The sequence below is a fragment of the Ovis canadensis genome, chromosome 16 (genome assembly GCF_042477335.2).
Source record: "Ovis canadensis isolate MfBH-ARS-UI-01 breed Bighorn chromosome 16, ARS-UI_OviCan_v2, whole genome shotgun sequence".
NCBI classification, from domain to species: Eukaryota; Metazoa; Chordata; class Mammalia; order Artiodactyla; family Bovidae; genus Ovis; species Ovis canadensis.
In genome coordinates this window covers 50,595,430-50,620,755 of record NC_091260.1, presented here as the reverse complement: position 1 = coordinate 50,620,755, position 25,326 = coordinate 50,595,430, and the positions used below count along the sequence as shown (strand labels likewise).

Here is a 25,326-nt window from a genome sequence, read left to right as displayed (position 1 = left end):
ATGTGGTCCTTTAAGCCTCAGAAACACAGCACCTTTTGAATCATTGTGCCGGGCGGAATATATTTTGTGCTCGATATGTACTTGCTGAATGAATTTCTACAGCAGTGCTGGATTTGGACTAAGCCAACCAAATTTTCACATACTTTAACTTAGTGAAAATAGCATGGTTTTCAAGAAAGAGTACAGAATGGATGAAGAATGCAGTTTGATTGAGGAAGAGAGGAAAAGCAACATGAATATACTCATAATCCAATGGATCACATAATGTACTGTCCTCGAGCAAGCCCATTTATCTAAAAACATGTAACTATCACTCGTTTGTGGGCTTCTGGTGCTTCTAGGGGGCTTTCAATGTCTAGAAGTAGTGCCGTTTCCTAGAACTTTGTAATAAACTTGCACTTTCCCCCCCCGGTTTTCTTTTGTTTTCACACACTTTTCATAAAAGTTCTCTGTAGCATATAAGTATATATACACGTAAGGAATACAGTTCAGAAACGGGTGTATGTGTGGGGTGAGGTCAAGGCCCTTATAATCGTCGTTCATTCATTAACCAGCTATTAAGCAAATACTGTGTGTCAGGCAGTATTTTCTACACAAAACTCCAGTTTGGGGCGGCGAGGGGGGAGGACCTTGCCCTCCTGGAGCTTATTCTATCGGTACAGATGAGATAAACAAGCATGATAAGTAGAATGCCTGCAGGATAAAAATGAGGAGGGAATCGGGAACGTCCAGTTTAAAGAGAGGCCACAGAGCCCCGAGGAGACAGCCGAGCAAAACCCTGAAAGTAAGAGAGAAACTCTGTGGCACTCGTGGAAGGAGCATGGCAGAAGGCGGAGCAGACACCCTGCTGGCTCCGCAACCGAGGCGACTCCCCGCGCCCCACCGCGCGCAGCGCCTTCAGGCCGTGGTCAAGGCTTCGGCTTTTACTCCCGGCTAAGCAAATGCCGGCTCGAGAGACACGTAAGATCTGATTTAGTCCTTGTAGCGATCTCTGAAGCAAAAGGAATGGCCCGCGGGCAAATTTGCCTGTTTAACTTTCAGCGTACTGGTACACAGACAAATACAGTTCACATACAACTTAAGTAAACTCACGATAATATAACACAAATTTCGTCCCATTTGAATAAAATCCGCTTACCTAGGCACTTTTACCTGAAGAATAGCACCCTCTATATTTACAGAAGTAAATAGTAAACTTAATAGTGAACTGTATGATAAAGTTATTTCAGGTGTTTCAGTAAGAGACTACAGAAGGCTCGGTACTGTACACAGAATCGCATCTGTACTCCAGCCTTGGTCAGGACCTCTGTTTCGAGCGTAAAGAGGAAAACGATGTCTGAAATCGGCCGGGCCCGCAGTCCGCCGGCTCTCCCCGCGCGCTCGGCTCCACCCACACCTAGAATGGGGCGCGCTCCGGGCCCACCGCGGGCCGGCTCCTCGCTCGAACAGCGTCGCCTACAGGCCTTTATCCCGACTGCTAGGCAAGAGCCAAAACCACCGTCAACAAAAAGCGAGCTCAGAAAAGACCACATATTTCCAGAAATAAATGCATTACAAACACGATTCCAATTCAATCCAGCTGAGAATCTTCGTCTCCTTCAAGGGTTGCGTCCTTACTCCGCAGAAATAATGCAGAGACGGGAGTAAAGTCCGGCCTCTCAAAAAGAGAGAAGAGTGTACAATACGATACATCCATCCACCCGGCTGCAGGGACACCATTTAAAAAATGCTCGGTCGCCGTCCGATCGCGGGCGTCCTCTACGTGGCCGCCCCGAGCTCGGCTCCCGAGAGCTAATGACGAGCAGCTGGGGCGGCGTGCGTGGTCTGCGAGCCGGTCCCGGCCTGAGCGCCCCCCACGCATACGACCACCACCGAGGCTCAGGCCCCGTTCCGGCCGGCCTCCAGGAAAATAAAGACCAGGAAGACCCGGCCCGCTCGTGCCACAGCGAAAACGCCGCTCCGCAGGATCGACACTAAAAGGCAACGTCCACAGCCGCCCCGACGAGAAGGGCGCGGAGGAGAGGCCCCCGCCGCCTCGCTGCCGGCCGCCTCCGGGCCTCGGGTGCGGTGCGGAGCTGAGCGGCGCGGGCTGTGCAGTGCGGCGAGGCCGAAGACGCGAGCCCAAGTGGCGGCGGCGGCGCGGCGGTGGCGGAAGTGGAGTGGGGAAGAGGGGGTGGTTGTTAGTGTTTGGCGCCGGCGGAGGGAGTCATTCCTGCAGCTGCACTTCCGGTCGGCATTTTGTTCTGAGAGGGAGAGACGGAACGAGAGAGAGACACACACAGGGCTCCTTCCCCCCCCGCCCTCCCCCCCCTCCCTCCGTCGGTACCGACTCACCCGACACCACCAAGCCGCAGGGAGGGACGCCCCCGCCGACTGGAGGATTGGTTCCCGGGCCGGCGGCGATGCCCCCCCGGTAGCTCGGGCCCCTGGTCGGGTGTTTGTGAGTGTTTCTATGTGGGAGAAGGAGGAGGAGGAGGAAGAAGAAGCAGCGATTTGTCTTCTCGGCTGGTCTCCCCCCGGCTCTACATGTTCCCCGCACTGAGGAGACGGAAGAGGAGCCGTAGCCACCCCCCCTCCCGGCCCGGATTATAGTCTCTCGCCACAGCGGCCTCGGCCTCCCCTTGGATTCAGACGCCGATTCGCCCAGGTAAATTCCTGCTCTTTATTTCGGCGGCGGCGGCGGCGGCGGCGCCAGGTCCTCAGCGTCTCTCCTCCTCGCTCCCCTCCCCGCCGTTTCCTTAGCGGCCCCAGGTCTCCTCCACGGGCGAGTCTAGAGTTCGCTCCTCTCTGGTGGCAGCCGCCCTGGGTGGCGGTGGTTTTGTACCCTCTCCCGGCCGGCTCCGGTGGCGGGGACTGGGCTCCTGCCGGGCGGCCGGGGAGGCGTAGGCCCGGCGGAGAGTGCAGGCCGCGGGCCAGCGGAATCTACTTGAGCTCGGGGATTAGGAGAGCTCCGGGCTGAGCGGAGCTACTGCTGGTCGGTGACAGGCCTCGCCCGGGAGAAGAGCTGTAGCTAGTGAGGAGGCGGAAACAATACAACTAACAGCAAATGTGCCCTCTCCGTCCCCATATTTACAACTTTCCTGGTCCGGGAGTGGGGAACGTCCCAGTGAAACAAACAACCCCCCTTCTTCCCCCTGTGACCCCATGAAGGGAGGAAGTAGTTTCAGTTAGTGAGACAAATGTAAATACTCAGACACGGATCCAGTGGTAATTCTTTTCCTGTGTAAAACTTGTTTGGACGTTGGAAAGTTAATAAAGACTCATTTTCTTTTTAAGGAAAATTAAATCGTCCACGTGAATATTTAATACAGAAAACTATAGTATAGTAGACACTGCATATGACCCCCCCACCCACGCAAAGCGCTTTTATGTTGTTGTTTGACAGTGTGTTGCACATGGACTTTTTATTCAGAGACAAGTATAAAGTACTTGACAGGTTTACCCTGCCTCTTTATATTTGTGTGCGTTATATAAGGACAGTTTTAACTGATTATACGTGAAACACTCAGGTACTTCCTGATCTAAACGTGTAGAAGCTTAAAAAGGTTTTTAAATGTTCTGAGAATTGCAGTGAGATATAAGTACATCCAATTTTCTTTAAAAGGACAGAAATGAAGTTATGCTTAAAATCCCTGGGAGGTTAAAAAAAAATGTGAAAGGTGCCATCCTTTCATGTCAGGGCAGATCTTCTTGAGGTCCCAGGATTGTCATTGGCTGTTTGTGCCCATGATGTTTGACTGTGTAATGAGAGAGGTGTCATTTTAATAGGTCAAATGTATCTGTAAATGCTGGAGAAAAATATCAATTTTATCTTAAATTCTAGCTCACAAGTAAGTTAAGTGCTTGGAGCTTGTTTGTGGAGGCGTTGATAATGTAGGTTGGTATAAGGGAAAAGCCAGTTTAAAAGTGCTCAGCCATACAAGTTGCATAGAAAAATAATTGTTCCTGGGTTAGACTGTTTTGATACTTTGTCTCATATTCACTGAAGGAAAACTTTCATTGGTTAAAATGAAGCAACACCGATCAACAAAGTCCCTTGTTTTATTGGTGAGTGTTACGTTGGTTCAAATTTTTTGCCTCTCATTAAATTATTATGTCATCGTAGAACAAGTAACTTTTCTGGAGGTGATTTTTGAGTTTAGCCTTTTGCTTAAAGTAAATTCTTCCACGTTTCCTGCAAACGTATGGATAAATGTTAGAAAGAGTGAAGTTAATATAGCTGTCACGTACTAGGCATGTTTTTAATGCTATAAATCCGTGTAGTAGTCAGTAGCGTGTCCGTGATTTGTATTGGTCAGGGAGCAGTTTGAATTTTAAAAAGCCTGAAGCTCCTGCTGAGCCCCAATCCCGGCCTCCCTCCCTCCCACTAATCTCCCATTCCTGTCTTTGTGCTGCCTGCTCCTGTTAGACACTGTTTGCTACAGGGCCTCAGGCCTACACTGGGTGGGGGGCACGCAAATGGGGACTGGGAAAGGGTTTGGGGCTGGGGGCGGAGAGGAGAATACGGAAGGTAGGAACAGTTCATTTCTTAAGCGGAGGATTTGAGGGTGAGGGGGCGGGGTAAGGGCTTCAATATTAATGTTGAAAAAGGCCCTGATAAGAACCTGTGATTGTCTTTACAACTTTATTTAAATAAACTACTGAGGTGTATGTCAAGGGATGAACATCCTTCAGTTAAAGGTAATGGAAAGTGGAGTTCTGCTTGCTTAGTTTTCATCAACAGGAAAAACTTATCTTTGGCGTTTTATAGTTATAAAGGGAGCTTTCTTACACATGTTTGAATCAGTATGTCATATGTCTGTGTGATTGATTTTTTTGTTGTGACTTTGGCATTATAGTGAATTAGTTCTTATTAGACCTTATTTTCCTAATTCTACATATTTGGTAATCCGTAAGTAATACAGGTTGTATGATACCTTTCATTCAGCTAGCATAAATACTACTTTTAAGTAGGTTGGAAATATTTTGTTTGGTCCAAACCAGTTAAATAGGTTATTTTTAAAGGAGAAGATATTGCGAAACTTCAGTAAAACCTAAACTTGAACTTTACATCCTTGATAACTTAGTTGGAAAGAATAATTTGTTTCCCTAGAGATTATGAATAGTCTGCTCTACTCCCCTGTATTGGTTGGAATACTCACCAGGGCTAATCTTGTATTTCTTTTTCTTTTTTTTAAATTCAGTGGAAGGAAACAGCTCCAAGTATTCCACAGATCTTACAGTGCTAGTTATATTATTTGGGTAAATACTTTATGGTATACCTAGAGGAAATTTCAGCAGTATGATTTATTGTTTCTTTTGAGTCTTCGAAGTTACTAGTAACTTACAATAATTACTTGAAAATAGTTTTGAAGTATGTCATGAAAGTCTAGTAAATTAAAGTTGAATAGTAAATAATTACTTCTAGTATTTTGAGATGAGTATATTGGATGTTTCCTTTTGAAAGCCATTCAACAAATTTGTTTACTGTAGTTCGAAAGCTTTTTGAACCTGTGCTAGGGATCATTATAGTACTATCCACCTTTAGGAAGAAAAGACTTGTATTTGAAGAAATTTCAATTTCTCTTTGGAGATGAAAAGTGAGAGTTTTTAGTATGGTAGTAAACTTAGTTTTGGTTTTCTGCATAATAATCACTATTGAATCTCAAAAATAATATGAGCAAAAGCTGTACCAATTCAGACGTGAACCTTTCTTTCTTTGGAGCCACGATACCCAACTTAAGCATGTATTTTCTAAGACTTCCTTAACTAATTTCATATTTAATTTTTTGGTGACCAGTTCACTATCAGACTGCTGTCTAAACATTTGAATACATCTGCGTTATATTTTGGTATGATCTATGGTAGTATTTTTACTCTCCCAAAATAAGATGTAAACATTAATAATAAAAAGTAGATAAAAACTAAAGAGTTTCAGTTTTACACAGTTTCATTTAAATTTCCCCACTCCGTTGCTTATTAGGAAAAGCATACTTTGTAAGTAATTCTGAAATTTTTAAGATGATGTAAGATTTCAGTTTTATATAAAGTGATTGAGAAGGCTGAGTTAAATAAAAATTCTTTTCATACATGTGTAACTTCAGTTCTGTTTATCATGTTTATTTGCTATAAAATAAATAGGAAATTACTGACCAGGAGCTAGTAACTAAGTGGTTAGTTGACATGTTTATTTTAATATCCTAAGATACTAAGTTGGCTTTGGTGGTAATGTATGGTCTCATATAGCTTTTAAAAATCATTTTAAAATATGCTTTTTGAAGGAAGTTCTTTTTCTATTTTTAGCAGTTGTCAGTAATTATTCTTTGTATTTTTAAATTGGTTCTTTTTCAAGGTGACCTGAGTTCATTCATAAATATTCTCATTCCCCTGCAAGATGAATGATCAGTGTGATTTCAACTTTTTGATGAAAAAACTCAGGCCACGTGATTTGTGTAGATTCACTTAGTGACTCAGTGGGAGATTAGGGTATTTCTCTGACTCTTAATAGTTTCTTATTAGATTATGTTGCTTTAAGTAATGTGTGAGCTTTGGTCATGAAGCTAGGTATTGCTCCGTGCTGACACTGATACCATCTGTGATTTTTTTTTTCCCGATTATCTGAGTCCAAGGTGCTTTTCTCATCTCCATAGAGAGATATGATACCTATCTTTTGGTTGTATTTTCCTGGTATGAAAATAGTACTTTTCTGTTAGATATCTTCCCTTTGTGTATATATGTTGGCTGTTTGAGTGGTTGAGTTTATTTACATGTCTCTGTTCAGGAGTGTAAGTGAATTGACTATATTTGTGGTAAATAATGACTCCTTAAAGTTCTATTTTTATTCAATTTTTTAATGACTAGAGTGGAATATTAGCGTTTCTACTTGATTTAAAAGCAATTTTAAGCATCAAATCTGGAGTCAATTTTAATGAATTGAGTTTTGTCAGATTGCATTATATTTTAAGGCAGGTTCCTTTCTATTCCCAAAGTGATTTACTAGAAGAGATCATTTGTTGATACAGAATTGCCCACTGGATAAGATTTTGAGGGCTTATTATTTGCCAGGAATTGTGTTACATATGGGTGACCCCACTCTAATTCTTCCCCAAGCTCATGAAATAGAAACAGTTATTACCCACCATTTACAGATGAAAAAACTGAGGCTAGAAATGTCAGAAAATTGTCTGTTGTCTTATAATTACTCTGATTTATATTGTTTCTTAAGGATTTAGGATTCCACATTTCTAGTTTTAGTGAATTCTTAATATTATCCTTTAGTTCCTCAGTTAATTCGATACTTTAAAGTCATGTAGTCAAGGAAATTATGTACTGTAGGCAAAGAACTAAAATAAAATTCAGACTGTATGTGCTATATACATTAATAGTAATTTCAATAATTTTGAAATCAAATCTTTACTGCCTTATATTTTCATTTTGAGTTTGTTAATAAGTCTGAATTTTTTACTTTTAAGTTTTTTATATTGAATTGAAATTGTCAAAGCATCTTTTTAGAAAGAGAAAATTGAACCGTAGAGCGTTTATTCATAGAAATATATGTGATCACTTGTGTCACAGTATATGAATCTATAAATAAGTATGACTCATACTTTTAAAAAAAATTCCAGTATTTGTGTAGTCAAAGAATGTGGATCCTTCTGAAGTTCTCAACTTGGGAAGTTGTGCAGTCACTCCAGAGCTATTGTCATTACATACAGTTTTAGGAGGATTCCTTTAGTAAATACCTTCATAGACTTTGAAGTAGTCTTTTTCTCATCTTTAATGGCAAATATTTATCTTCAGGGGTGAATTTGAGTTTTACAGATAGCAAAAAAAAGTAATTTAGAACTTCATTTAGGAAAACTAAGATTTAAGTTTTATTTTTGTTCCAGGCACTGTGTCAGTGCCTTACATTTGTCATATGTAGTATTACTGAGTGAATCCCATGTGCCAAAGACTGTGCCAGGCACTTTATATGGGTTTTCTCAATTCTTTAAGGTACAGTATGAGTTTAAGATATTTGAGAAAACTGAGGTACAGAATGATTAAGTGACTAAGGTCATACAGCTAACAAGTGGCAGAAAGTGGAGAAAGGAGTCTAAAGTTGATGCTTTACCCATTAGCCTTAACCACTACACTGTTTATCATGATTTGAACCTCCCAGCTATCCATTGAGGTTAGTGATAATGTTCTCATTTTACAAACAAGGAAGTTGAAGCTCATCATGTTTAATAATTTGTCCACAGTGGTAAATCTAACAGGTATTGAAGATAGGATCCCACTCAGATGTGTCTTGATTCTAAAACATCTATTCATTCCATTCTACCATGCTGCCTTTTCAAGATTTATAATAGTTCTTTTTGTCTGTTATTTCTTGATAAAAAAGGTAGGCTTGGTTATAAAGTAGTGACACTTGTTTTTCTTGTGTAGCTTATAAAGAGATCCTGAAGATAATTTGAAAAGAGGAATTCTAAAATTTTTTGGTCAGTTATAGCTGATTCATTACTTGATACCGTTTTTAAAACATACCATATAAAACATGCAAGATGTCTCCATGTATAAATGTGTATTTAAATAGAATATTGATGTTTAAATATAATGCATGCTATACTTTTTGAAAATGTGGAAAAGCCACATTTATTTTTCGTGGAAAAGCCACAATATTTATTTTCACAATTATTATTGTGATTCTTGAATTATTTCTTATCAAAACATTAAGCATTAAAAAGTGTTCTCAAGAATACATTAAATTTTCAACATAATTGATGTAGGGGTTTTTTTTGCCATCTTACATATGCATAGCATGTCATTTAACATAATATATCAAACTCTTAAAAATATTTTTGTATGTATTTACCTTTTGGCAGAAAGGAAAAACTTTTTTCGGGATGCAAAAACATGGAATTAGTAACATTAATTTATTTGTTAAAGTACTTTGGTATACTTTTACCTCTCCTAAGAAATTTGGAAGCATTGACATAATTTTGAAATAACTGGATTCCTTTTTGTTAGAATGAGCTTATTTGGGTCATCTGTACTTCTCAGTTCTTTAGTCTTGTGCCAGTGAAATGCATATGTACTTTATGAGTACTGTTTTTTTTTAATAGTCATTGGTTCTAGATACCTCAAAATCTAGCAGTGCTTGAAACACTAATGGAATTATTAAAACTCAAACTAGAGTTTACTCTAAAAATAACAATTTTATAATGATGTATTTAATTTTTTAATCAACTAACATGTTCTTGAAATTAATCCTAGTAAAGAAATACATCACTGAGTGTTCTCAACACTGCTATTTGGCAACTCTTTCAAGATTTTCTTTTTGCTTTTGTTTTTTGTTTTGCTTAGTTTTCCCCTATATTTGTTATGTTTTATTTTTTTTAATTGAAGTATAATTGATTTACAATATTATGTTAATTTTATGTATATAGCATATTGATTTACAGTATTTTTGCAGATCATATTCCATTGTGGGTTATTATAAGATATAATTCTTGGGTATAATTCCCTGTGCTATCTCATAAACCTTGTTGCTTATCTGTTTTAACCCTTTCAGGAGTTTAAAATCTACTTTTCATTTTCTTTGTGTGATAAGATTATGGGTTGCCAGTTTCTGTCTAAAGAAATTGATGCTCTGAGTGTAGTCTATATGTAATTTAGTTTTTCTTTGGTAATGATCAAATTGAAATTTTACCTGGGTATATAATGGGCCTAACTCCCATTAAAAAAAAATACTATTCTTTAATGATGCACATAACATGATACTTTTTCCTAGGGTACTGCCTATGTCTTAGAAAATTGTTAAGGTGGAAAGTTGAAATGTAATGGCCTAAATGCTACTTTTACCGTTTTTTCCCTTTGAAAAAAGGATTAAAAATCCAACATTTATGCCATAACCTACTTCAAGTTACTTTGTTATCCTGTAAGACACATATGACATATGCTTTTATTTAACTCTATTAATATTCTCTTTCCCTCTTCTGTGTATCTCTTCCTCTTTCTGTCAGTGTCTATTTAATCTGTGTCTCCTCCTAAGCAAATTTTTACATAGCTTGGTGAATATAGTTGGTATTATTAATGTTTATGAAACCTAGAGCAGTTTAAAAGCCCTCAGATTCTGCAATCTTCATAAGTTCAGAATATTGCTGGTGAAAAAGCATTTTGATACTAACTGGAAAATGTATATTTGTGTTAGCATTCTTACTTCATTCTAGAGATATGGTACTTCTCAAAAAATCAGCTCAGTGACCAGAAATTTTTTTTAAGGAGAAAGCAAACTTTTCTGTGAAAGTTTCCTTGGTCATTTAGGTTAATAGCATTTGTCAGTTTATTACTTATATCTCTTGATAAAATAATTTGTTCCTATGTCTTCAGTCATACTAAACAATCAGCTCTATGCAAGCAAGGAGACTATTATTTCCATCTTTATGTCTGTAACACCATCACAGTGCTTGTCCTGTGTTGTAGGTATTCATTACATTTTTGTTGAACCAATTAATTAGAATTAAACTGTATGATAGTGTTTACATACATCCCAATCAAGCCATATGAAACATATATAAAGGAAAACCTGAAAGTTCTTTTTTTGGCTGTTAGGATTGTAAAACATAGGAAAGGGCTTTTGTTTTGCTTCCCTGGGTAGCAGAATTGCAAGTAAGATAACTGTGATTTATTGTAAGAGGGGAAGTATCTAAATACCTTGTTTCAAGCTTAAGATTGGTTTATTGTAGTTTTTATTTTCTTTGCTAATTTAAATATTATATCTAATAACAATTTAGATAAGTCAACTGTAATTAGAACAGAGCATTGAAAATGTTATTTAAATGAAATAGTGATATGGTGAATTAAGTAAGACTTGTTGCTCAGTTGCCAAGTGGTGTCTGACTCTTTGTGACCTCTGCCCTCCACTGTCTCCTGGAATTTGCTCAAATTCATGTCCATTGAGTCGGTGATGCTATCTAACCATCTCATCCTCTGTCTCAGTTAGGCTAATTCAGGTATAATTTATACAGTAAAATTCACTATTGCTGCTATACAGTTTGAGTTTTGAGAAACATTATCTTGCAGTTACTACCTTTAGTAGAGACATAATATTTTCATCACCTCTAGCAGTTCCCTTATTTCTTTTTGTGATCAGTATCTCACCCCTACTCTAATTCCTGGCAGCCAGATCTAAATTCCTGTTCCTATAGTTCCATATTCACTAGACTGTCACATAAGCGGAATCATACATATGTAGGCTTCTGTGTCTGGTTTCTTTCTCTTAGCATAAAGTTTTCCATCCATGTTGTTGCATGTATTAATATTTTGTTGGTAACTCAGTTTTAAAATTGAATTTAATGTACTCTACAACTTTGGTACTACCTTGTTGAAAAATACTTCGAACAGTTTTAGATATTTGTCTCAGATCTTGCAGCTGCTTTGTTATTGGACACAATCTTGCTTTCCCATATTTACCCCTCAGATGGTATAGAATCTGCCTGCAGTGCAGGAGACCTAGGTTCAATCCATGGGTCAGGAAGATCCCCCAAGGAAGCAGATGGCTACCTACTCCAGTATTCTTGCCTGGAGAATTCCATGGACACAGGAACTTGGTGGGCTACAGTTCATGGGGTCACGGACACAACTGAATGACTAACACTTTCACATTTTCACCCCTCAACACCAGAAATGTTGTGATTTACATTACTGTTGAGTGGTGTTTATTTATACTAGTTAATTCTGTTAGGTTAGATGCTCTACCAAGTAGGTAAAATAGATATTGGCCTCTTTTTCATCATAATAATTAAAATAGGTAACTTCATGTATTTTGAACATAACAGCACATAGCAACTGAAACAGTGGTGAGTTTACAGCCAGAAATTGAGTTTACATTTTGTTGATTCCAGATGTGTTGTTTAAACTAAAAATAGAGCATAGGTTATAGTGAAGAACCAGTCATTGCTTCTCTTCTAATGCTTAAAGTAGTGCTATTTACTGGAAGTTGGAGCAGATAATGAGAAAAGAAGGGTCATTTTATTTGACCACCTGTTTTGTTCCCCCTCACCCCTCACTTTTTGAAACAGCGTTCTCTTGGGTTCAGGGATATCATTCTCTCGTTTGCAGATCTTTTTGCTAACTCTTCCATCTCTGCCCACTCCTTAAATATTGGTGTCCCCAAGGTGGTTCTTCAGCCTTCATTCTGTTCTCTCTTCCTATTGATTTAATCTATTTATTTAACTTTTTTACATGCTGATAACTCACAAATCTATCTGTAGAATAGAATTCTCTTCTGAGACAGATCCAGCTGTCTTACTAGGCACCTCCTGATGTCCCGTACATACTATAAATTCAGAAGTACTATAGAAATCTGAACTCATTTGTCAGTTCTTCCCTACCCTTACCCCCTCCCACTCAAAAAGAAAAATTATTCTTAGAACTATGTGAAGTAGGTTAATGTTCCCATCATTAACTCAAGTTGCCTAAACTAGAAACTTGGTGATAATAGTTGATCCTTCTTCTTTAGTGTATCTCCAAATGAGTTGTTTACCATGTTCTGACATGGTATATCTGAATATCACTTGAATCCATCCCTCCTTTACTATTTGATTCTGAGAGTGGGCATGTGCATACACTTAGTTGGGTGAAATAACATAGCATTTTAAGAAAGATTTAGAGGTAATTGCAAAATATATATTTAGTGTTAGGATACTTTTTGTTCATATGTTTGGGCTCTGATATTTTTAAAATTAAGGTATCATTTTCAGTAACATTCATGTTTTATAGCTTAAATGTGAATGTCTTCTGTACCCATTCCCATATTTAAAATCCAGGACCTCTTTAGAGCCCAGTGTATCAAGGACAACAATTTTTTCTTACTTTTAGAGCACTGTATTTCATAGATTTGTACATTCATTTAACAATTGTATGTTTATGTGTTCAGGAGCAGAGTCTGAATTAAAAAGAAAGTGAGAATGTAGGAGCAAAGGAAGGCTTTTTAATTGACTTTCCTATTACTGTGAAAACAAGTTTACTTGAATAGCATTTTCACTTTTATTGCAGATAACAAAACTAAAGGAGTAAAAGCAGTGGGGATATGGTACCATTCAGTTGCTAGGCATGCAAACATTTTTAATGGCAAGAGTCATATATTGTAGCTGCATTGTTTGTCTGTGAGTTTGGAAGTTTTTGCTTATGGTTTTGTATAAGCTTACAATGTTTCTTCTTAGAATAAAGTTATCTCCTTATTCCCCAGTTGGAACAGAAGGAGGGTCTGCTTAGTTACTGATTTAAATAACCCTGAGTATCTCTTGTGAAGGGTATCTTAAAATGTGATGCTATCTTGAAAAATGAAGTAGACATTTTCGTCACTGTATCTAGAATTTCTAACTAAAGAAATAATAGGTGCTATATTTTGCTCTAGTTCTAATTGCCATGTTTTTGAGAAAATAGGATCAATACAAAGGCTGTTTACAAAGACCTAGAACCTTGCCTGGGTATTGAGTTTGTGGTGGCTTGCACGTAGTAAGCATTCAGCAAACAGTTGACTACATAAATTGGAATTGTGTTACAGTTTTGAGATAAAGGATTGATTGGAGTGACAGATGATAGATGGAGCTTGCTAAATATTAAATTAGACAGAAGGAAGAGAACACTAGATAGGACAGCCTTTAAAGCAAAGAATTGTGTGATTTAACTACTTGTAGTTGGACAGTTACGTTTGTTTGGCTGGAAAAGAGGAAGATCTATGTACAAAAGTGTTTCTGAGTTCTTTCTATTTTGTTCCCACAACAGTTTTGCTTCTGATTTCAAGTATTAGTTTAGACTTCATCCTCATTGGTAAGGGACAATTTAATAGGCTCAGGGCTAAAATGACCTGCATAATCCAGATATGCATATTAGGACTTGGGAGGTGTTGGTGAAATAGGGAGAGAGGTATTACAGGTCTTCAGTCATTTCCAGTTATTCATGGTTTTTAGCTTATTTCAAAGTGCCATTGTATGTCCTCCCTATCGAGGTAAGGGGGCCTAAACACTAGAATTTAAAATGACTTCTAAATTACAACATGCTTGTGACTGGAATTCCAGTTGAGCTATTTCAAATCCTGAAAGATGATGCTGTGAAAGTGCTGCACTCAATATGCCAGCAAATATGGAAAACTCAGTAGTGGCCACAGGACTGGAAAAGGTCAGTTTTCATTCCAATCCCAAAGAAAGGCAATGCCAAACAATGCTCAAACTACCGCACAATTGCACTCATGTCACACGCTAGTAAAGTAATGCTCAAAATTCTCCAAGCCAGGCTTCAGCAACATGTGAACCGTGAACTTCCATATGTTCAAGCTGGTTTTAGAAAAGGCAGAGGAACCAGAGATCAAATTGTCAACATCCACTGGATCATGGAAAAAGCAAGAGAGTTCCAGGAAAACATCTATTTCTGCTTTCTTGACTATGCCAAAGCCTTTGACTGTGTGGATCACAATAAACTGCGGAAAATTCTGAAAGAGATGGGAATACCAGACCACCTGACCTGCTTCTTGAGAAAGCTATATGCAGGTCAGGAAACAATAGTTAGAACTGGACATGGAAAAACAGACTGGTTCCAAATAAGGAAAGGAGTGTGTCAAGGTTGTATATTGTCACCCTGCTTATTTAACTTATATGCAGAGGACATCATGAGAAACGCTGGGCTAGAAGAATCACAAGCTGGAATCAAGATTGCCGGGAGAAATATCAATAACCTCAGATATGCAGATGACACCACTCTTATGGCAGAAAGTGAAGAGGAACTAAAAAAACTCTTGATGAAAGTGAAAGTGGAGAGTGAAAAAGTTGGCTTAAAGCTCAACATTCAGAAAACGAAGATCATGGCATCTGGTCCTATCACTTCATGGGAAATAGATGGAGAAACAGTGGAAACAGTGTCAGACTTTTTTTTTTGGGGGGGGGGGGCTCCAAAATCACTGCAGATGGTGACTGCAGCCATGAAATTAAAAGACGCTTACTCCTTGGAAGGAAAGTTATGACCAACCTAGATAGCATATTCAAAAGCAGAGACATTACTTTGCCAACAAAGGTCCGTCTAGTCAAGGCTATGGTTTTTGCAGTACTCGTGTATGGATGTGAGAGTTGGACTATAAAGAAAGCTGAGTGCCGAAGAATTGATGTTTTTGAACTGTGTTGTTGGAGAAGACTCTCGAGAGTCCCTTGGACTGCAAGGAGATCCAACCAGTCCATTCTGAAGGAGATCAGCCCTGGGTGTTCTTTGGAAGGAATGATGCTAAAGCTGAAACTCCAGTACTTTGGCCACCTCATGTGAAGAGTTGACTCATTGGGAAAAACTGCTGCTGGGAGGGATTGGGGGCAGGAGGAGAAGGGGACGACAAAGGATGAGATGGCTGGATGGCATCACTGACTCTATGGATGTGAGTTTGGGTGAACTCTGGGAGTTGGTGATGGACAGGGAGGCCTGGCATGCTGCAACTCATGGGGTCGCAGAGTCGGATACGACTGAGAAACTGAACTGAACTGTGACTGTCCTAGGGTGAAGTTCAGTATCTGAATCTCTAATACGCTATCTCGCTGTTGAGCCGTGTTGCTACCTCTGCTGTCATATGGTTTTAGTGATTCTGTTTTCAACTAGAGGATAGCCACCAAAATTTTAATGTTCTTTACCAAAATTTCATACTTCAACAACTCTCCATTCCCTTAGATTTTTTGGGAACCAAGAAATTTTATTTATTTAATAAAAATATGTATATGAATGTAATTCTGGTTAAATATGTGTTTATGGTATTAATATATGTACCTAGTCCTGTTTTCTCTTAAGGTTGTGTCATAAAGGTTTTCCTAATTTTTTACATAGTGTTCATAAATACTTAAAACGTTACCCAACACTTTGTCAGTGGATGAACCATAATTTTATCAGTCGTTCTACTTGGGACATTTTACTTGCTATCACCTCTTCTGTACAAATATGAGGTAGTAGAACATCTTTATATGTACATTTTTCCCCCTTTGGGGGCTTTATTCATTTAGGGTAGAATCCCATTGGTTCTAGTTAGGCAAAAAGGTGTGAACCTTTTTATGGTTCTTTAGATGTATTTCAAAAAATAGTTTACTCTTTCTTAATCTTTATTTTCATCCATGTCTTTATTCAGTGAATTTGTTTTATATGGATTCCTCTTTCCTATTAAGATTATTCTTAGGTCATTTAAATGCTCCTCTTCTCTATTGTTGTGGGTGTGGTCTCTTTTCAATATATTTTTGAATTTCATAGTAAAATTTATGAATTTTTCAAACTGTTATCATTTGGAGGTCTTGTACACATAGTGAAATTAGCATAGACTCTAGTCTAAACTAGCTACTAGCCAAGTAACATTTAGACCAGTCACTAAGCCCATTTCTTCAAATGTAAACTGAAGGAGTTCTCAGGTTTTAGGATTTTTATGGACTAATAAAAACATAAAGCAAAGGGGAAAAAAAGAAATTTAGATAAATGAAAGAAGAGAGTAAGCAGGTCATAGAGATATAGTTTAGTTAAGACATCATCAGTTTTTTATCTGCAGAAAAGCCGTAAGTAGATTTTAGATGGGGTGATCAGTTGCTTCAGTTGTGTCCAACTCTTTGTGACTCCATAGACTGTAGCCTGCTGGAGAAGGCATTGGCACCCCACTCCAGTACTCTTGCATGGATGGAGGAGCCTGGTAGGCTGCAGTCCATGGGGTCACTAAGAGTGGGACATGACTGAAGCAGCTTAGCAGCAGCAGCAGACTGTAGCCTGCCAGGCTCAGGCTCCTCTGTCCATGGGATTTCCTAGGCAAGAATACTGGAGTGGGTTGCCATTTACTAAAAAGAAAAATTAGTTCTTTGATAGGTCCTATTACTTAGACTTAATATATATTTTTTCTTTTTGGATTTAGATGGGTATATCTTTCCTTCTGTCTTTTGCTTCTCTCTTTTTAAATTTATTTTTTAATTGAAGGACGTTTGCTTTACAGAATTTCGTTGTTTTCTGTCAAACCTCAACATGAGACAGCTATAGGTATACATATATCCTCTCCCTTTTGAACCTCCTTCCCATCTCCTTCCCCATCCCACCCCTCTAAGTTGATACAGAGCCTCTGTTTTGAGTTTCCTGAGACATACAGCAAATTCCCATTGGCTATCTATTTTACACATGGTAATGTAAGTTTCCATGTTATTCTCTTCATATATCTCACCTTCTCCTCCCCTCTCCCAGTGTCCATAAGTCTGTTCTCTCTGTCTCTCTATTGCTGCCCTGCAAATAAATTCTTTGGTACCATCTTTCTAGATTCCATATATATGTATTACTATATGATATTTCTCTTTCTCTTTCTGACTTACTTCACTCTGTATAATAGGCTCTTGGTTCATCCACCTCATTAGAACCAACTCAAATGTGTTCCTTTTTATGGCTGAGTAATACTCCATTGTGTGTATGCATGATAACTTCTTTATCCATTCATCTGTCATAGGACATCAAGGTTGCTTCCGTGTTCTAGCTATTGTAAGTAGGGCTGCAGTGAACATTGGGGTACCTGTGTCCTTTTCAGTTTTGGTGTCCTCAGGGTATATGTTTAGGAGTGGGATTGCTAGGTAATCTGGTGGTTTTGTTGTTAGTTTTTTAAGAAATCTCCATACTGTCTTCCATAGTGGCTGTATCAATTCACATTCCCACCAACAGTGCAGGAGGGTTCCCTTTTTTGCACACTCTCTCCAGTATTTATTGTTTGTAGACTTTTTGATGATGGCCATTCTGACTGGTGTGAGGTGATATCTCATTGTAGTTTTGATTTGTATTTCTCTAATAATGAGAGATATTCAGCATCTTTTCATGTGTTTGTTAGCCATCTGTTTGTCTTCTTTGGAGAAAGTCTATTTAGGTCTTTCTCCCACTTTTTGATTGGGTTTGCTTTTTTTTCTGGTATTGAGTTGTATGAGCTGCTTGTATATTTTGGAAATTAATCCTTATGTCAGTTGTTTCATTTGCTATTATTTTCTCCCATTCTGAGAGTTGTCTTTTCACCTTGCTCATAGTTTCCTTTCTGTGCAAAAGCTTTTAAGTTTATTCAGGTCCCATTTGTTTACTTCTGTTTTTATTTCCATTACTCTGGGAGGTGGGTCATAGAGGATCTTGCTTTGATTTATGTCATTGAGTGTTCTGCCTCTGTTTTCCTCTAAGAGTTATATAATTTCTGGTTTTACATTTAGGTCTTTAACCCATTTTGAGTTTATCTTTGTGTATGGTATTAGGCAGTGTTCTAATTTCATTCTTTTACATGTAGCTGTCCAGTTTTCCCAGCACCGCTTATTGAAGAGGCTGTCTCTGCCCCATTGAATATAGGTGCGAGGTGCTAGTTTAGTTTCCAAGTTGTGTCCGACTCTTCTGACCCCATTGACTGTAGCCTGCCAAGCTTCTCTGTCCATGGGATTCTCTAGGCGAGAATATTGGAGTGGGTTGCCATTTCCTTCTCCAGGGTATCTTCTGAACCCAGGGATTGAACCTGGGTCTCCTGCATTGCAGTCAGATTCTTTACCAACTGAACTATGAGGGAAGCCCACAGGTGCGTGGGTAGACTTAATATTTGAGATATGAAGTATCTAGTGTGATGTGGCCTTGGTTGGGATTTCATATTCATTCTCTTGTTCATCAAACATCAGGTGTTTCCTCTGTCACAGAAGCTACAAGGCAGTCAGTTCAGTTCAGTTCAGTTGCTCAGTTGTGTCCGACTCTGCGACCCGATAAATTGCAGCATGCCAGGCCTCCCTGTCCATCACCAACTCCCGGAGTTCACTCAGACTCATAATCATCGAGTCCGTGATGCCATCCAGCCATCTCATCCTCTGTCGTCCCCTTCTCCTTCTGCCCTCAATCCCTCCCAGCATCAGAGTCTTTTCCAATGAGTCAACTCTTCCCATGAGGTGGCCAGAGTACTGGAGTTTCAGCTTTAGCATCATTCCTTCCAAAGAACACCCAAGGCTGATCTTCAGAATGGACTGGTTGGATCTCCTTGCAGTCCAAGGGACTCTGAAGAGTCTTCTCCAACACCACAGTTCAAAAACATCAGTTCTTCAGCACTCATCTTAACTCTCACATCCATACATGACCACTGGAAAAACCATAGCCTTGACTAGACAGACCTTTGTTTTTAAAGTAATGTCTCTACATTACCAGTGGTGAAATAAAATACTTCATTCTTGCCTTCAAGGATCTTAACAGTCTAATAAAAGACAGATAAAGAATTTGTTATAATACCAAGATTAACAAAGAGGATACAGTAAGGGCACTGAGGGGGCTTACCTAATTTAGACTAGAGATGGTATATAAACCATGTTTGCTGCTGCTGCTGCTAAGTCGCTTCAGTCGTGTCTGACTGTGTGGCCCCATAGACGGCAGCCCACCAGGCTCCCCTGTCCCTGGGATTCTCCAGGCAAGAACACTGGAGTGGGTTGCCATTTCCTTCTCCAATGCATGAAAGTGAAAAGCGAAAGTGAAGTCGCTTAGTTGTGTCTGACTCTTAGCGACCCATGGACTGCAGCCTACCAGGCTCCTCTGTCCATGGGATTTTCCAGGCAAGAGTACTGGAGTGGGGTGCCATTAGCAAGCCATTAATTAGACTTGGGAGTATGGGGCAACAGTTTGATTGTAGAAACTGCAAACGATTAGATTATTGGAGCATAGAGTTGGAAAAGGAATGTTCCAAAAAGATTTGAAGCTGCAGAAAGGGGCTGAGTCTAGATTATGGATGAATGTATATGCTTTTAAAAATTCTGTTCATTTTAAAGATGTTGGGAAACCAAGAAATTACTTAGTAACAAAACATATTTTGTATTTGCAAAAAATTTTGGCAGCAATGCAGAGATTTGATAGGAGATAGGAAAAAGGCTAGGGAGGACATCTAGGAATTGATGAAGTTCTTAGTTAGGACTGTGAAAATGTGGAGGGGGAAATGCACAGAAATATTAAGAAATTAGCCTGCATACAGTTTGGTGTTTATATGTAGATCAGTGGAGTAATGGAGAGTGAAAAGAGTTGAGGATTGATTCTCAAGTTTCATGTTTGTGGACCTTGAAGTATGAAGGTTCCACTTGCTAAGATCAGGAATATAAGAGGAGAAGGTTATAAGAATTAAAAGATGAAGGTATGGCGGAAGGGAGGGAGATGATACTACAGTTTTAGGCTTGTCAGCGGGACATTCAGGTGTGCGGTAGATGTGGGAGTCCCCATTCAGGTTCTCAGAGCTGAGACGACATTAAGCTTTTCTTTGGCAAGGTGCATAATTATTAATTGGTCTGTTAGAGAATTATTTTTATGAGGACAGCATTTCTAAGTCTATGTAGATTTTTTAAAAAGGATATATAAAATTTAAGGGTAAAACTGTGTTGAAATCCTAGAATTTCTTTATTAACTGAGAATATCCAAGGTACTATTCAATTTATTATTATAGTTCTGATACAGATATACAAATTAGAATTAGCATATAGCTTTTAAAGCCAATATAAGTTGAGTAACTTTTGGCTGCTTAAAAAGAATACAATCTATCCCTGTATCACTTTCCACATTTTGGATGAATGGATATTAAACAATTTAGTGACTTGGTCAAATTGTTATAGATACTAATGGCTATTTGAAAATGACTTTCAAAGCTGACCTAAAATGTCTCTCCAAACAGTCTTAATTCAAGGTTAAAAGTAGTTTTTTTTTTTTTTTTTAATCTTACTTGGTTTGAATTACTAGAAGATAATAGATAATAATACCATTTCTTCTTAGGGCTTTGGTTTCCAGTGTATTGACTATATTACTATAAACTTAGAAAAACAAAATGTATGTTCTTATATGACAATTTTCTATCGTATAGGCTGTCTTAGGGCCTTTCTGATGTATTGTCAATCCAGCTTAATCTGAAGACCGCTTCTCTAAGTTGGTTTTATTCTAAATGCATACATATTAGGAGATCTTTAGTGAGAACTGTGTTTACTTTGCTTATGAGAAGATCATATTTACAGATATATTTAAGGCTTGTTTTTAAAATATTATATACAGGAATAATTGTGCAAGAATCAAACTTAATTAACAAAAATAATTGACTAGGTCAGCTTCAAAATAAAAATGAGTGGTTTCCTAGGCTCTAAATACATTTAAGTAAATGTACTTTTTTTTTTTTGTAATTAGAGAGACGGCATGTCAGAATCATCTAGGGAACTTTTTCAAACTTTTGATATAACCCTTTTATGGTGATGTAGGATAAGTTTTATAAGTTTCTCTATTAGTCCTTTAGGCTTTTTAATCTTCTTCAATAATTAATATAATAACTACTATGCTCTCAGCAATGAATTCTAGGCATTTGATGCTAGGACTTTTTTTTCCAGCTTCCCTCTCAGATTTACATGGCTGCCTAAGATATGCCTCTTCCCTCCTCTCCCCCCAGCTTTATTTTATTTTTTCCTTTCTGTGAAAACAGCTGTGAGGTATGAAGGATCAAGGAACCATGGTGGGCAGAGTTATTAATGAGTTAGAATTAAAACTAGTTGTAGAAAGGAGAGGTATGTTAATACAGAAGGATGGAATGGAGTTTCTGAATACTACAGAGGCTGCAGAATTGAGGAAGGAAGAATAGCAGATACTACAAATGAATTTGGCAGAAAGAATTGGTGAGAAAAATTGAAGTTAAAAACAAATACAAGTTGGCAGTACTACCTAGAGTAAAATTAAAAAATGACGAACTGACTGATCTGGTCCTAGCGGTGTCTTATGTTTAAAAAGTTTACTCAGAAGTCAGATTGCTTTATTTTGTATATGTTGAATACACACTCTTTTAAAAGTCATGTGTAAAATGCTTGGAATAGTGCTGTGCACTTAATAGTAAGTCCTCAGCAAATATTTATTATTTTAACTAGTTGGCAGCTACTTTTTGAATTGTGTGATTTGATGAAAAATATACTTGTCAAGTGAAATGAAGTGAAGTCATTCAGTCGTATCCAACTCTTTGCGACCCCATGGACAGTAGCCAACCAGGCTCCTCCATCCATGGGATTTTCCAGGCAAGAGTACTGGAGTGGGTTGCCATTTCAAAATCTGCTGATTTGTGACATAATTACTGGAAGATATTTGAAACAAAGTTATCAAATCAACTCAATTTCATCTGGTATTGAAATATGCTAAGTTCTTTTTCACAACTTCCCTGGTGGCTCAGACGGTAAAGCGTCTGCCTTACAATGCAGGAGACCTAGGTTCAATCCCTGGATGGGGAAGATCCTCTAGAGAAGGAAATGGCAACCCACTCCAGTACTCTTGGCTGGAAAATCCCATGGACGGGGGAGTGTGGTAGGCTACAGTCCATGGGGTCTCAAAGAGTTGGACACGACTGAGGGACTTCACTGCTGCTTCTTCTTCACAACACAGCTTGTCTGTGTACCCCAAATCAAGTGAAGTATCCCAAATAATAACTCAGCTTATACAAGGAACTTAACTAATCTGTTTTCTTAAGTTAATTATGCTTCTAAAGGTATTGTTCTGTACTGCTGTGTGTGGCAGTATATATACAGTACACACAAATATGGTCACTATATTTCGATAGCTCATTTTCCTGCTTCACACCTTTTAATCAAAACCATTTATCTCTTTTTTGTCCATCTATCCGAATCCTACCTTCTTTCTATCAAGTTCTTAGGGGTTTTGGGGGGTAATAGAGGGAGATAGCATAGGGTGGTTGGTTTGTGTGTTTTCAAACTTATTTTTTCTCTCTTTGCTCTTGGGCCAATTCGTGTGATTTCTTCCTTTTCTAATACATACCTCTCTGTAGGAGTTCTTTATGTAAGTTATATGCTAACTTGTTACATTTTCATATTGTGTGTCAAACTACAGTTTATTTTGTTTCACTTTCACATTATATTATCAATCAAATTATAAACTCTTTGAGGGCAGGATCTGCCTGTGGTACCTTATGAAGTGTTTTGCCCAGAGTGGGTTTTTAGCAAGTGTTTGCTGATAACTTAAGTGGCTCATCTGAACTAGTTTAAAAAGATTCGGAGACTATTTCACATTCTCAAAAACTATGAAATTCACTCTTTTAAAGTGTACAGTGGTAAAAATTAAATGGTTTTTTAGTATATTCACAAAGGTATACAACCATCATCACTGTCTAGTTCCAGAGCGTTTTGTCTCCCTCAGATTAGCAGTCACTCACCATTCTTCCCTTCCCTCAACCCATAGCAACCACTATCTACCTTCTGTTGCTGTGGATTTCCTTATTCACATAAGTGAAATCATACAGTGTGGCTTTTTTGTACCAGGCATCTTCACTTGGTCATCCATGTTGCAGCATGTATGAGTACTTAATTGCTTTTTATGGCCAAATAATATTCCATTGTGTGGGTATACCACATTTTAATTAACTTGTCAGTTGATGGACATTAGGGATGTTTTCACCTTTTGGCTATTATGAATAAAGCTTCTGTGTTTTCAGTTCCTCTGAGTAGACACATAGGAACTGCTAGACTTTTCCAAAGAGGCTACAGTTTTACTTTTCCATTAACATTATTTGAGGTTTATATTTTCTCTGCATCCTCTCTAATTCTTCTTATTGTCTGTTTGAGTATTGCCATCCTAGTGGGTATGCTAGTGGTATCTCATTGTGGCTTTAATTTACATTTCCCTAATGACTGATGATTTTGAGCATCTTTTCATATACTTATTGGTCATTTATATAAATCTCTGGAGGAATGTTTATTCTAATCTTTTGCCCATTTTTAAATTGGATTATCTTTTTATTCTTAAATTATTAAGTTTTTAATATATTCTGGATTCATGTCCCTTATCAGGTATATGATTTACAAATATTTTCTCCCATTCTGTGGATTATCTTTCCACTTTCTTGATAGTATCCTTTGAAGCACAAAAGCTTTTCATTTTGTTGGTGTCTGATTTAATCTGTTTTATTCCTTTGGTTGCTTGTGCTTTTGATATCATATTTAAGAAACCATTTCCTGATTCGAGGTCATGAAGATTTACACCTATGTTTAGTTTCAGCTCTTTAAGTCTGATATATTTTGAGTTTTTTCTTTGCATATGGTATGAGGTACAGATCCAACTTCATTCTTCTATATGTGACTATCCAGTTGTGCCATTACCGTGTCTTGAAAGACTTATTTTCCCATTGAATGGTCTTGACACCTTGTCAAAAATCAATTGAATGTAAATATGAGAGTTTATTTCTGAACTGTGTTTTATTCTGTCAACCTATGTGTCTCACCTTATACCAGTATCACCCTATTTCAATTAATGTAACTTTGTAGTAAGGTTTGAAATTGGGAAACATGAGTCTTCCAACTTTGTTTTTGTTTTAGGTTGTTTTAGTATGGTAGAGTTCTTGCATTGTCATATGAATTTTAGGTTCTCTTGGTCTATTTCTGTAAAACAGGCAGCTGCAATTTTGACAGCAATTACTTTGAATCTATAGATAAATTTGAGGAGTATTGCTAGCTAAACCAGAGAAGGCAGTGGCACCCCACTCCAGTACTCTTGCCTGGAAAATCCCATGGATGGAGGAGCCTAGTAGGCTGCAGTCCATGGGGTTGCTAAGAGTCGGACACAACTGAGCAATTTCACTTTCACTTTTCACTTTCATGCATTGGAGAAGGAAATGGCAACCCACTCCAGTGTTCTTACCTGGAGAATCCCAGGGACGGGGGAGCCTGGTGGGCTGCTGTCTATGGGGCCACACAATCAGACATGACTGAAGTGACTTAGCAGCAGCAGCAGCTAGCTTGACGATATTAAGTCTTCTGATGTATGAGCATAGGATGCCTTTTTATTTCTTAAGCTTTAATTTCTTTCACTGAAAAAGTTTTGTGGTTTTCAGTGTACAAGTATTGTGCTTCTTTTGTTAAGTGTGTTCCTAAGCATTTTATTCCTTTTGATGATATTGTTAGTGGGATTATTTTCTTAACTCTATTTTTTAGATTGTTCATTGCTAGTGTATGAAAGTACAGTTGGTTTTTATATATTGATCTTGTATCTTACACCTTTGCTGAACTTCTTTATTAGCTGTAATTTGTACTTCTTTTTCTAGGGACAGCTTGTGTTTGTTCAGTATGGTTCATTCTGCTCTGCTCCACTCTTGCAGACGCTTCATGCCAGCAGTAGTTAGAGAAATTTTCATGTTTGTCCAAATCTGCTGCTTTGTGATTTTTTTAAAAAAAAATCGTGAATATATGAAAAGTAAGATTAGAGAGCTCAGAAGAAAAGCTGTGGTCACGTTATGTCAAAATTTTCATTTAGTACTATCTGGCTGTAGCATAGGATTAAAAATTAAGGAATTGTGGCCTGGAACTTAAAGTAATGTGCTTT

The 25,326-nt window shown here is 38.2% G+C and overlaps 1 protein-coding gene across 4 annotated transcripts in view; it reads left to right on the top strand.

Moving 5' to 3' along the window:
• Positions 1–2,120: 2,120 nt before the first annotated feature.
• The window catches only part of NIPBL (NIPBL cohesin loading factor), a 198,226-nt gene continuing 175,020 nt past the window's right edge, over positions 2,121–25,326 (top strand). For 3 of the 4 annotated variants that reach the window (XM_069555864.1, XM_069555860.1, XM_069555862.1), the window contains exon 1: positions 2,121–2,647. The gene's annotated coding sequence lies outside the window, so the exon portion shown is untranslated. The remainder of the gene's footprint in view (positions 2,648–25,326) is intronic. The other variant, XM_069555861.1, reaches the window with a different exon arrangement.